The sequence below is a fragment of the Ranitomeya imitator genome, chromosome 2 (genome assembly GCF_032444005.1).
Source record: "Ranitomeya imitator isolate aRanImi1 chromosome 2, aRanImi1.pri, whole genome shotgun sequence".
Classification (NCBI taxonomy): Eukaryota; Metazoa; Chordata; class Amphibia; order Anura; family Dendrobatidae; genus Ranitomeya; species Ranitomeya imitator.
This window is the reverse complement of record NC_091283.1, coordinates 202535568-202547122: the sequence shown is the minus strand read 5'-3', so window position 1 is coordinate 202547122 and position 11555 is coordinate 202535568.

The following is an 11555-nucleotide window of genomic DNA, read 5'->3' as shown; positions in this document are numbered from 1 at the left end:
TACAGCTATGATAAAAAATATGAATGTCGGGCTCTTGGAAGAAGAGGATGGTAAAATGAAAAATAGAAGGGAAAATCGCTCTTTTGGGAAAGGGTTAAACATGAAATTGAGTAGGGGTCTAACGTGAAAAACGAATCCGACGATTGGAAGGAGACCAGGCGAGGGGTTTATAGGAAATGTATAAACACTTGTAGGTGGCTCCTCTTACATGCTAATGCTGCTATCGTAACATTAATAATCACATCCACCTTTCATTATTGCTATTAAATCTGTCGCCTGGGCCCTCTGCCTTCACGTGTTAGAGAAGCTAAAAGCTTTACAAATGTGAGCGCTTTCTGTGTGTATCCATCTGCCTTAATAGCTTCAGCAGCGAGGTGAGACAGCGCCTCGGCTTAAAATCGTCTCTGCAGCCTTAATTAACAGCGGGGACGTCACAATTTCTCTTTCCCCCGTAAATCCTCCGGGGTGTTTTAATAAACAAAAGGCGCCTAGGCTTTTTGTCTGGTTGCTGATTATCTGACGGCCGTATATTGCATGTCAGTGAGAGCGCTCGGGCGTATAACGACGGGGGGCAGAAAAATATATATTTTAGGATATTTTTAACCCTTTGACAGTCCCATCTCAGCCTTTACGAAGAGCAATCTTCATTCAATAAATGCCCCAAGATCCTGTCGATAATTACAGACAAAGGAGTGTTGCCTGCTCGGCCATTCAGTAGACGGCACGCGGTTAACCCTGGCATCAATATCATTATTAAGGTTGCAACCCTATGTAGTTACTCAAATATATTCAGCTGACGTAATCCCGAGCGTAATTAACTCATAAGATACAGGAAACATATATATCTTTGTACCGTGTTAGCCAGTATATAGAAAAATAGTAAGATTTGAGAGTCCTCATTGGTTGATACCTTTTAATGGCTAACTGGAAAGATGGTAACAAATTGCAAGCTTTCGAGACTACTCAGGTCCTGAGACTTTAGTAGATTTGAAAGCTTCCAATTTACCATCTTTTCTGCCATTAAAAGGTATCAACCACTGAGGACTCTCAAATCTTAATTAATTTTATTAACTTATAAGGAAACTTAACCATTATTTAAGATGGACAAAAGAAATCCAGAAAGGGAAACACTTTTTGGGAAAAAAGGTTACGGAAACCTGCAGAAAATTTAGGAGTCATTGGCTAAGATGGCTGCATATTTAAACATAACCAAGAAAAGAAATTCCGGAAGGCAAGATACCATCATTCCTATCATTATAATCTTATCCAAGGCTACGAATACTCAGTACAGTAATAGTCCAAGGAATATGAACGCTACAAATATTCCGAAACCCAGATATTCACATTTACATCATTGGTCCACTCAGGAAATATTGCAAGCCTTTAGGGATTTATTGCTTTTTGGGAAATAAGATTTTCATTTTTTATAAATGGTCTTTTTTTTAAGCTGTCTTGGAAGTGTTAGGATGTGTAGCTGGGATGCTTTGCATTTCTGCGGAGAGTTCGGGGTTAGTAATACAATTTCCATTTTAAATAATTGGTAGAAAATCAGAGATCCTCGTTGTAATAGTACATATATCATATGTATCATTGCTGTGTCTCCACTTTTCCCTTTTCTATTGGCTTTAATATTTGCGCCTCTTTTTATTTTGACTTTCTTTTTTAAGTCTTTTTTTTCCTTACCTTTCCTCATCAACTCTGCTTATCCAGGCAGAATCATGAAATGCAACTTTAACCAAATGATGCAATTTTTTGGTGCACTTTTCACTCCAGTTCACCCCCTTTCATTTCCCCCGAGAAAGGTTACTGGAGAAGTTTTCAATTTGGCACATTTTTAAACCTTTTTAAAAGACTTGCAACTTTTACTGCTAAAAAAAAAAGTTGGAAAAACTGGTTACATAAAATTAAAAAAAAAAACTAATTTTTTTAATTTTGTTGTAAATTTGAGAAGCACGTGCACCATGTTGAAGAGTTTGCACTGAGACATACCTGTTAATGATTGAATTCAGGTTTTTCATTAAGTCCCATTACCTCCGGTGTATAACCCATGGCTCCTCACCCCCTTGAGTATAGCTTCTGGCCCCTAACCACCCGGTCTATAACCTCCGACCCCTTGCCTACCAGTGTATAACATTTAGCCCCTCACCCCTGGTACATAACATACTGCCCATTGCCTTTGGTGTATAACAGCCATTCCCTTGCATCCCTGTGTATAACATTTGGACCTCTCCCCAGTGTATAACATTCGGCCATCACCCTTGGTGTATGACATTCAGCTTGTCGCCCCTACTGTATAATAAGCAGCCCCTTGCCTCCCAGTGTATAATATACGGCCCTCGCCCCGGTGTATAACATCTGGTACGTTGCCCCCAGGGTATAACAACCAGCTCCTTGCCTTCCAGTGTATACCATTCGGCCCTCGCCCCCAGTGTATAATATCTGGTCCGTCACCCCCGGTGTACAATATCAGTGCCCTCGGTGTACAATATCTGACCCCCTGCTTGCTATTATATAAGATTTGTCCCCCCGCCTCACAGTGTATACTATTCAGCCCTCGCCCCAAACCAAACGATATCCCTCACTTGTCCGACGTTCTGTCTCATGCCGTAATGTAATAAAACAAAAATTTAAAAAAAAATTCTTCACATGTCCTGTAGTTCTGTCCTACGCTGTAATTCATGTCTGGGTGATAAACAGTTTTCAACTTTGACAGCACCAATATGCGACCATCCAGGCTGAAAATCGCAGATGAATAGGCCGCATTAGTGACTACTGGTGACGTCATCGAGGTTATCACCGGTTACTGGAGCTGCTTTCCCTGCCGGGCAAATGAACTGCGGTGAACTCGCTTCTGCACCGTGAGACTTTTTCTCACTGTGCGAGTGGTGATCTTACCAAGGTCACTGCATTTCAGCCCAGCTGGGAACGCAGCCTCAGTAACCGGAGGTAACCTCAATGACGTCACCGCTAGTCACTGATGCTGCACTCGCAGCAGCTCAGTGGTTCTCAGCCTGGACGATCGCATCTTTGCACCGTCCAGGTTGAAATCTGTTTATCCCCCAGACATGGATTACGGCGTAGGACAGAATGATAGGACATGTGAAGAATATTGTTTTTTTTATTTTTGTTTTTATTAAATTAGACAAGGGCTTCAGTGGAATGGGAGTTCACATGATTATGGTTTAATTTAGAATCATTAGAGAAGTCTGTGTCATTCTTTAAATTAAAAGACTTTATACTTGCTGTGTCTTTATTTACCATATAACCATAGGGTTAGTAATGTCTCCATTACTAAGCCGTGGGCTTAATGTCACCTGACAATGCAAAGGTGACATGAACCCCTCAAATATGAACCCCATTTGCAACAGGGCACGTGGGGAGAGCAGGGCAGAGCGCCAGAATTGGCGCATCACAGTTGACCACTGCCTCCTACTACAGATCCTCTCTTCCTTTGGTGTCAAAGACCTTGCCCTATCCTGGATTTCCTCATACATTACCAACCGCACATTTAGCGTTTCCTACTTCCATACTACCTTTTCATCTCGCCCCCTCTCTGTTGGTGTCCCACAAGACTCTGTCCTAGGACCCCTTCTCTTCTCAATCTATACCCTTGGCCTGAGACAACTCATAAAGTCCTATGGCTTCCAGAACCATCTATATTCTGATGACACTCAGATCTACCTCTCTGGCCCAGATGCCACCTCTCTGCTTTCCAGAATCCCATAGTGTCTAACAGCCATATCCTCCTTCTTCTCTCATTTCCTCAAACTCATTGTGGACCAATCTGAACTAATTATCTTTCCTCCATCTCACATACCCTCCCTACCTGATTTATCTATCTATCACAATAAACGAATTTACACTTTCCCCTGTCCTGGTAATCCGTTCCTTCGGAGTAACCCTTGACTTTGCCCTGTCCTTCAAACCGTACATCCAAGCTCTCGCAATTTCCTGTCACCTCCAGCTCAAAAATATTTCCAGAATCCGTCCTTTCCTCCACCCTCACTCTACCAAAATGCTTGTGCATGCCCTAATCAACTCCATCTTCCCTCACGTAATCTCCGGTCCTCCCAAGACCTCCTTCTCTCCTCCATGCTTATTCGCTCCTCACCCAATCACCTCCAAGACTTCTCCCGAATATCCCCCATCCTCTGGAATTCTGTGCCCCAACACGTCTGGTTATCCACCACATTTTGATCCTTCAAACGGAACCTGAAAACCCATCTCTTCAAAGAAGCTTACAACCTGTAATGACCACACGGCCACCTCAACACTATTGGAGCTACTGCAAACCCCAACCTGCTGTGTCCTTCCCCATAATCCTGTAGAATGTAAGCACGCAAGGGCATGGTCCTCTTCCCTCTGTATCAGTCTGTCAATGTTAGTTTTGTTTACTGTAAGTGATATTTGTATTTTGATGTAACCCCGTCTAATGTACAGTACCATGGAATTAATGGTTTTATATAAATAAATAATAATAATGCACCTTTTCTGGGTGGCTGTGGGCTGCTATTTTTAGGCTGGGGGGGCCAATTTCCATGGCCTCTTACCAGCCTGAGAATACCAGCCACCAGCTGTCTGCTTTAACTTGGCTGGTTGTCAGAAATGGGGTGGGACCACACGCCATTTTTAAAATTATTTAAACAGTTTAAAAAAATCAGAGTCGGGACCCCTCTATTGTTGATAACCAGCCTTGCTAACACTGACAGCTGAGGGTTTTGCCTGGCTAGTTATCAAAAATATGGGGGAACCCGCACGGTCTTTTTCTTTTTTTAAATGTTTATTTGCAGCACGAGCGCCGGTTGGTGAATACTCCCATCAGCTGCTCCTGCTCTCGCTGTTATTAGCGGCAGCAGGCTTCAGCTAATGGAAGCAGTAGTCCCATCAGCCGACACCAGTGACCGGAGGTAAACTTTATACCTCTGATCACAGCTGTGCGCTCACGCTGTCTTTTGACAGCGTGGGAACTGCGGCTATTTCGCGGGCGATGATGATTTTGCAGCCATTCAGAAAAATTGTTTGCTCCGCTGTCATACACATGACAGCGCGACAAACACCTGGTGTTTGGGGGTTTGAACCTGAACAGTGTTGGTGTCCATTCCCGAACAGTTGGTATTTAGGCCGGACGCCGAACGTAACTGTTTGGGTTCGCCCATCTCTACACATAACGTTACAGAGCGGGGGACCGAGTGCTGTGGGGCAGAAAAGTCACCAACGCTCTGCTGACTCCATAACTGCAGAGTCCAGACCTCCTCTAGTATTAACATCAGCACAAACACTGCATCCTTACCAGGAGCCTCATGACCGGGCAGATACATGCAGCCGTACATCACCAAGCACAATGCAGAGTGTCCGGGCTGCAGCTAATCTTGGATTTCCTGCTCAATTCGACAGGAGGCGGAAACAGTGACGCCAGCGCTGATTGTGCGTCGGTGTCACGTGTCACAACAACCACATGGGAGCCACGGGGGATGGAGTGCCAACACCACGGGAACGGCGCCAGCATGGAAAGCGAGTATAAGCTTTATTATTTTATGGTGCCAAGTGAGGGGTGTGAGAATAAGCTGTCTAAGTAGTCGAGGGTCAAGAAGTCCTTCTCTTGTTAAGGAGTTTTCCAGATAACTTAGGAGGCGTTCTTCACCTAAGGAGACGTACAATGCCAAAGAATATGCTATAGTGTGAAAGAGCATGGAAATATCATGCAGCTGCTCTGTTTTAAATATATTTATGTGTAGTTTAAAGACACTTCGGAATCAGGACTACGACAAATAAAATGATTCAAAAATGTTATGAGGCTTTTTACAAAATGAATGATTTGATCTAATTCAGAATTCCAACAGTCCCGTTTTTCGTGAAATTGCCAAGTGAGGTCGCTGATGTAGTTTGGCATATAAAGAGGCGTTTCTAGACTGTTCTTGAGGCTTTCTCACTGGGGCTGCAGTTCAAGATGTCCCAAAATTTGAGATTTAAGTGTTACGAGGTATGAGCACTGTCAGCTATGTATCCAGCATTATCTTCGGTGGCAAGCCTGCAACCTGCAGTAACCACCGATCGACCAAACCGCTGCACGACCAGCTCTATCCTCACCCATCCCTTGTAGACTGTGAGCCATCGCGGGCAGGGTCCTCTCTCCTCCTGTACCAGCTGTGACTTGTATTGTTCAAGATTATTGTACTTGTTTTTATTATGTATACCCCTCCTCACATGTAAAGCTCCATGGAATAAATGGCGCTATAATAATAAATAATAATAATTATGTCATCATCTCTCATAAATAATTACAAAAGAATCATTTTAACTCTCCAAGTTTAGCCCTATCATTGTTACCTGGTTTGGAACAAAGACATTGATGGAAATGAAACAGTAAAACGTTTAGTGGACAAATATCATTTTGTAAGTAACGACACATAAGTCGTTGAATCCCCCAGCGCTTAGACGTCACCCTCCACTTTATTACCAAACTAAAATGACCTTGTCCCAGATTGTTTTACTGGCTCAATTACCGTATATACTCGAGTATAAGCCGAGATTTCCAGCCCAAATTTTTGGGCTGAAAGTGCCCCTCTCGGCTTATACTCGAGTCAAGGTGGGTGGCAGGGTCGGCGGGTGAGGGGGAGAGGGCGCTGAGGCATACTCACCTAGTCCCAGCGATCCTGGCGCTCCCCCTGCCGTCCCACGGTTTTCGGTGCTGCAGTTCTTCCTCTATCAGCGGTCACGTGGGACCGCTCATTAGAAAAATGAATACGCGGCTCCACCTCCCATAGGGGTGGAGCCGCCTATTCATTTCTCTAATCAGCGGTAACGGTGACCGCTGATAGAGAAAGAACTGCAGCACCGAAGACCAGCTGTGACAGGCAGAGGGAGCCGGACGTCGGGACCAGGTAAGTATGTCATATTTACCTGTCCCCGTTCCGGGCGCCGCTCCGTCTTCCCGGCGTCGCTCCGCTCCGCTCTGACTGTTCAGGTCAGAGGGCGCGATGACGCATATAGTGTGCGCGGCGCCCTCTGCCTGATCAGTCAGAGCAGAGAGACGCCGGGACCGAACGCCGGAACGAGACGCTGGGAGCTGCAATCAAGAGAGGTGAGCATGGCTTTTTTTTTTTTTTTTTTTATTGCAGCAGCGGCACAGATTTATGTGGAGCATCTATGGGGGCAGTATGAACGGTGCAGAGCATCTATGGGGGCAGTATGAACGGTGTAGAGCATCTATGGGGGCAGTATGAACGGTGCAGAGCATCTATGGGGGCAGTATGAACGGTGCAGAGCATCTATGGGGGCAGTATGAACGGTGCAGAGCATCTATGGGGGCAGTATGAACGGTGCAGAGCATCTATGGGGGCAGTATGAACGGTGCAGAGCATCTATGGGGGCAGTATGAACGGTGCAGAGCATCTATGGGGGCAGTATGAACAGTGCAGAGCATATATGGGGCAGTATGAACGGTGCAGAGCATATATGGGGCACTATGAACGGTGCAGAGCACTGTATAGGGCACAGATATGGGGGCAGTATGAATGGTGCAGAGCATCTATGGGGGCAGTATGAACGGTGCAGAGCATATACGGGGCAGTATGAACGGTGCAGAGCATATATGTGGCACAGATATGGGGGCAGTATGAATGGTGCAGAGCACTATATGGGGCAGTATGAACGGTGCAGAGCATACAGGGCACAGATACGGGGCAATATGAACGGTGCAGAGCACTATATGGCAGAGCTATGGGGAAATATGAACGGTGCAGAGCACTATATGGCACAGCTATGGGGAAATAATGATCTATTTTTATTTTTGAAATTCACCGGTAAATGCTGCATTTCCACCCAAGGCTTATACTCGAGTCAATAGGTTTTCCCAGTTTTTTGTGGCAAAATTAGGGGGGTCGGCTTATACTCGGGTCGGCTTATACTCGAGTATATACGGTATCTATTAATATGCCTTTTTTTAAATTTTATTTATATATTTTTTACATCTGAGCCTCCCCCCAAATTTATCACAGAATAAAATCTTCTATTTTTGTATAAGCACTTTGCTTTCTTTCCCGCACCATGCCGGGGAGTTTGGGAAAACTGTCTCGTCAGACTAAGCTGACTTTACACTAAACTGTCTCCATGGTACGGACTTATCCACATTTCTCCGAGGTGACTTGTTGACGATCTCATTAGCGCTCCCATTCTGCCTAATTAATCCTGATATTTTTCAAGTTATAATGAGGTGACTTTCTTAGCAAAAGAGAAGAAGGGAGCAAATTATCTCCTTGAAACAAAAAACAAAAAAAACGCTTAAAAGGGCGCACGCAGTAAAAGCCTGGCGCTTTGCATAACTCCCCGTGTGTGTGTGTTCTCTATGCTGAACTTTGTATAATATCCAAGGCTTTATATTTTATTAATATTACTCTTGTAATCCTAAGCGCCAACCAGGCACATCGCTGAACATCAAATGAACTTTTCACTCTCTCAGCAGAATAAGATGAGTGGGTGGGTGCGGGGAGATAACGGAGGATTTGTAATATCAAAATGACCTATAAATAGATAGGAAGCCCCTCGTTCTCCGCTGGTGACATTATAAGTGCTGAGCCCTTACCCTTTGTCTTTAGATTGTAAGCCTTTGTGAGCAAGCAGCGGCGCCTGAAAAAGCAAACAAGACGAATGTTACGAACCAACTGTGGCACCGAAGATGTATTTTATTGCCTTTTTTTCCTAGTAATAAATGTTACAATATCCATTTTTTAAATACCGTGCAGGTTTCTAGTACGGCATAATAATCATTTATATTTTCACGCAGTGATTCAAATATATTACCCTGCAGAATGAAACACCTGCCTACTGCTAAATTGATAAACCTGTGCTATCCATCTGGGTGTATTCCTTCTGTCTTTACCGGTGATATGATACAAATGTCACAACATTGCATTCTATTTCTCAGGGCAAGAGGGAGCCGGAGCAATATGTTTAGCGAAGGGCTTTGATATACTGTGTGGCAGAGGGTTTAATGCATCTCGTAATGTCATGTCTATATGCGTCCTTCACCGAGAAGTATCGCACACTCCTGTAGTTCTTTCTCGACAATAGGAAGGTCATATAGCCGTGTGACAACGCTGAATCAATCCTTTGTGAAATGACAGATGTTTCACCCCAAAATCTATCACCCGAAGGCTCAGCGTTGCATTAAATGCTTGTAGTTCTCCCGGAGTTTATTATTTTTTATCATATATTTATGAGACATTGATGTGTTCCATAGCATCGCACGGCAGAATTAATTTGATTTATCTGGCTCTACACAATTGTCTCTGTCATTGCCTTAGTCTGGAGCTCGGGAGGCGCGCTTCACATGTATGTAAATCCCGGACCGTCGTGCAATGTCACTCACGCTAAACACACAGCGCCTTAAATAAATTTTAGACATGGAGCATGGCTGGTTATGTACGAGTTATAGCTGGACTAAAAAAATTATATTATAATCATAAGTACCCTGTATGTATATGTATATATATATATATATATATATATATATATCACAGAAAGATATTCTAAATATATTCTACTTCTATTTATCCATGTATCTTATAGTTATCTCATATCTGACCATCACATGTCTATCTATGTATTTATCTCATTTACAGTGGGGAAAAAAAAGTATTTAGCCAGCCACCAATTATGCAAATTCTCCCACTTAAAAAGATGAGAGAGGCCTGTAATTGACATCGTAGGTAGACCACAACTATGAGAGTCAAAATGAGAAAATAAATCCAGAAAATCACCTTGTCCGATTTGGCAAGATTTATTTAGCAAATTATGGTGGGAAAATAATTATTTGGTCACCTAAAGACATGCAAGATTTCTGGCTCTCACAGACCTGTAACTTGTTCTTTAAGAGACTCCTCTGTCCTCCACTCATTACCTGTAGTACTGGCACCTGTTTGAACGTGTTATCAGTATAAAAGACACCTGCCCACAACCTCAAACAGTCACACTCCACTCCCCACTATGGTCAAGATCAAAGAGCTGTCGAAGGACACCAGAAACAAAATTGTAGCACTGCACCAGGCTGGGAAGACTGAATCTGCAATAGGCAAGCAGCTTGGTGTGATAAAATCAACTATGGGGGCAATAATAAGAAAAAGGAAGACATACAAGACCACTGATAATTTCCCTCGATCTGGGGCTCCATGCAAGATCTCACAAGAACTGTGAGCAAAAATCCTAGAGCCACATGGGGGAACCTAGTGAATGACCTGCATAGAGCTGGCACCACCGTAACAAAGGCTACCATAAGTAACACACTATGCCGCCTGGGACTCAAATTCTGCAATTCCAGACGTGTCCCCCTGCTTAAGCCCATCTGAAGTTTGCTATAGAGCATTTGAATTATCCAGAAGAGTATTGGGAGAATGTCATATTTTCTGATGAAACCAAAGTAGAACTGTTTGGTAGAAACAACACTCGTCATGTTTGGAGGAGACAGAATGCTGAGTTGCATCAAAAGAACACCATACCTACTGTGAAGCATGGGGGTGGCAACATCATGCTTTGGGGCTGTTTATCTGCAAATGTACCAGGATGACTGATCCATGTACGTGAAAGAATGAATGGGGCCATGTATCGTGAGATTTTGAGTGCAAGCCTCCTTCCATCAGCAAGGGCATTGGAGATGAAACATGGATGGGTCTTTCAGCATGATAATGATCCCAAGTAGACCGCCAGGGCAACAAAGGAGTGGCTTCGTAAGAAGCATATGAAGGTCCTGGAGTGGCCTAGCCAGTCTCCAGATCTTAGCCCCATAGAAAACCTTTGGAGGGAGTTGAAAGTTGGTGTTGTCTAGCGACAGGCCCAAAACATCACTGCTCTAGAGGAGATATGCATGGAGGAATGGGCCAACATACCACCAACAGTGTGTGCCAACCTTGTGAAGACTTACAGAAAACATTTGACCTCTGTCATTGCCATGAAAGGATATATAACAAAATATTGAGATGAACTTTTTTTAATGACCAAATACTTATTTTCCACCATAATATGCAAAATAAATCTTGCCAAATCAGACAAGGTGATTTTCTGGATTTGTTTTCTCATTTTGACTCTCATAGTTGTGGTCTACCTATGATGTCAATTACAGGCCTCTCTCATCTTTTTAAGTGGGAGAACTTGCACAATTGGTGGCTGACTAAATACTTTTTTCCCCACTGTCTATCTACCTATCTATTATCTATCCCTCCATCTATCTCTCCCTCCATCTCTCCATCCCTCTATCTATCTATTTCATGTCTATTTATATATCTATCTCATATATAGTTTTAGCATATCCTATGCAGGCTTTCATATGTCTTACACTGAGGAGAGGCTTCCTTCGGGCCACTTTGTCATAAAGGTCCGACTGGTGGAGGACTGCAGTGATAGTTGACTTTGTGGAACGTTCTCCCATCTCCCGACTGCATCTGTGGAGCTCAGCCACAGTGATCTTGGGGTTCTTCTTTACCTCTCTCACCAAGGCTCTTCTCCCACAATTGCTCAATTTAGCTGAACTACCAGGTCTAGGAAGACTTCTGGTGGTCCCAAAC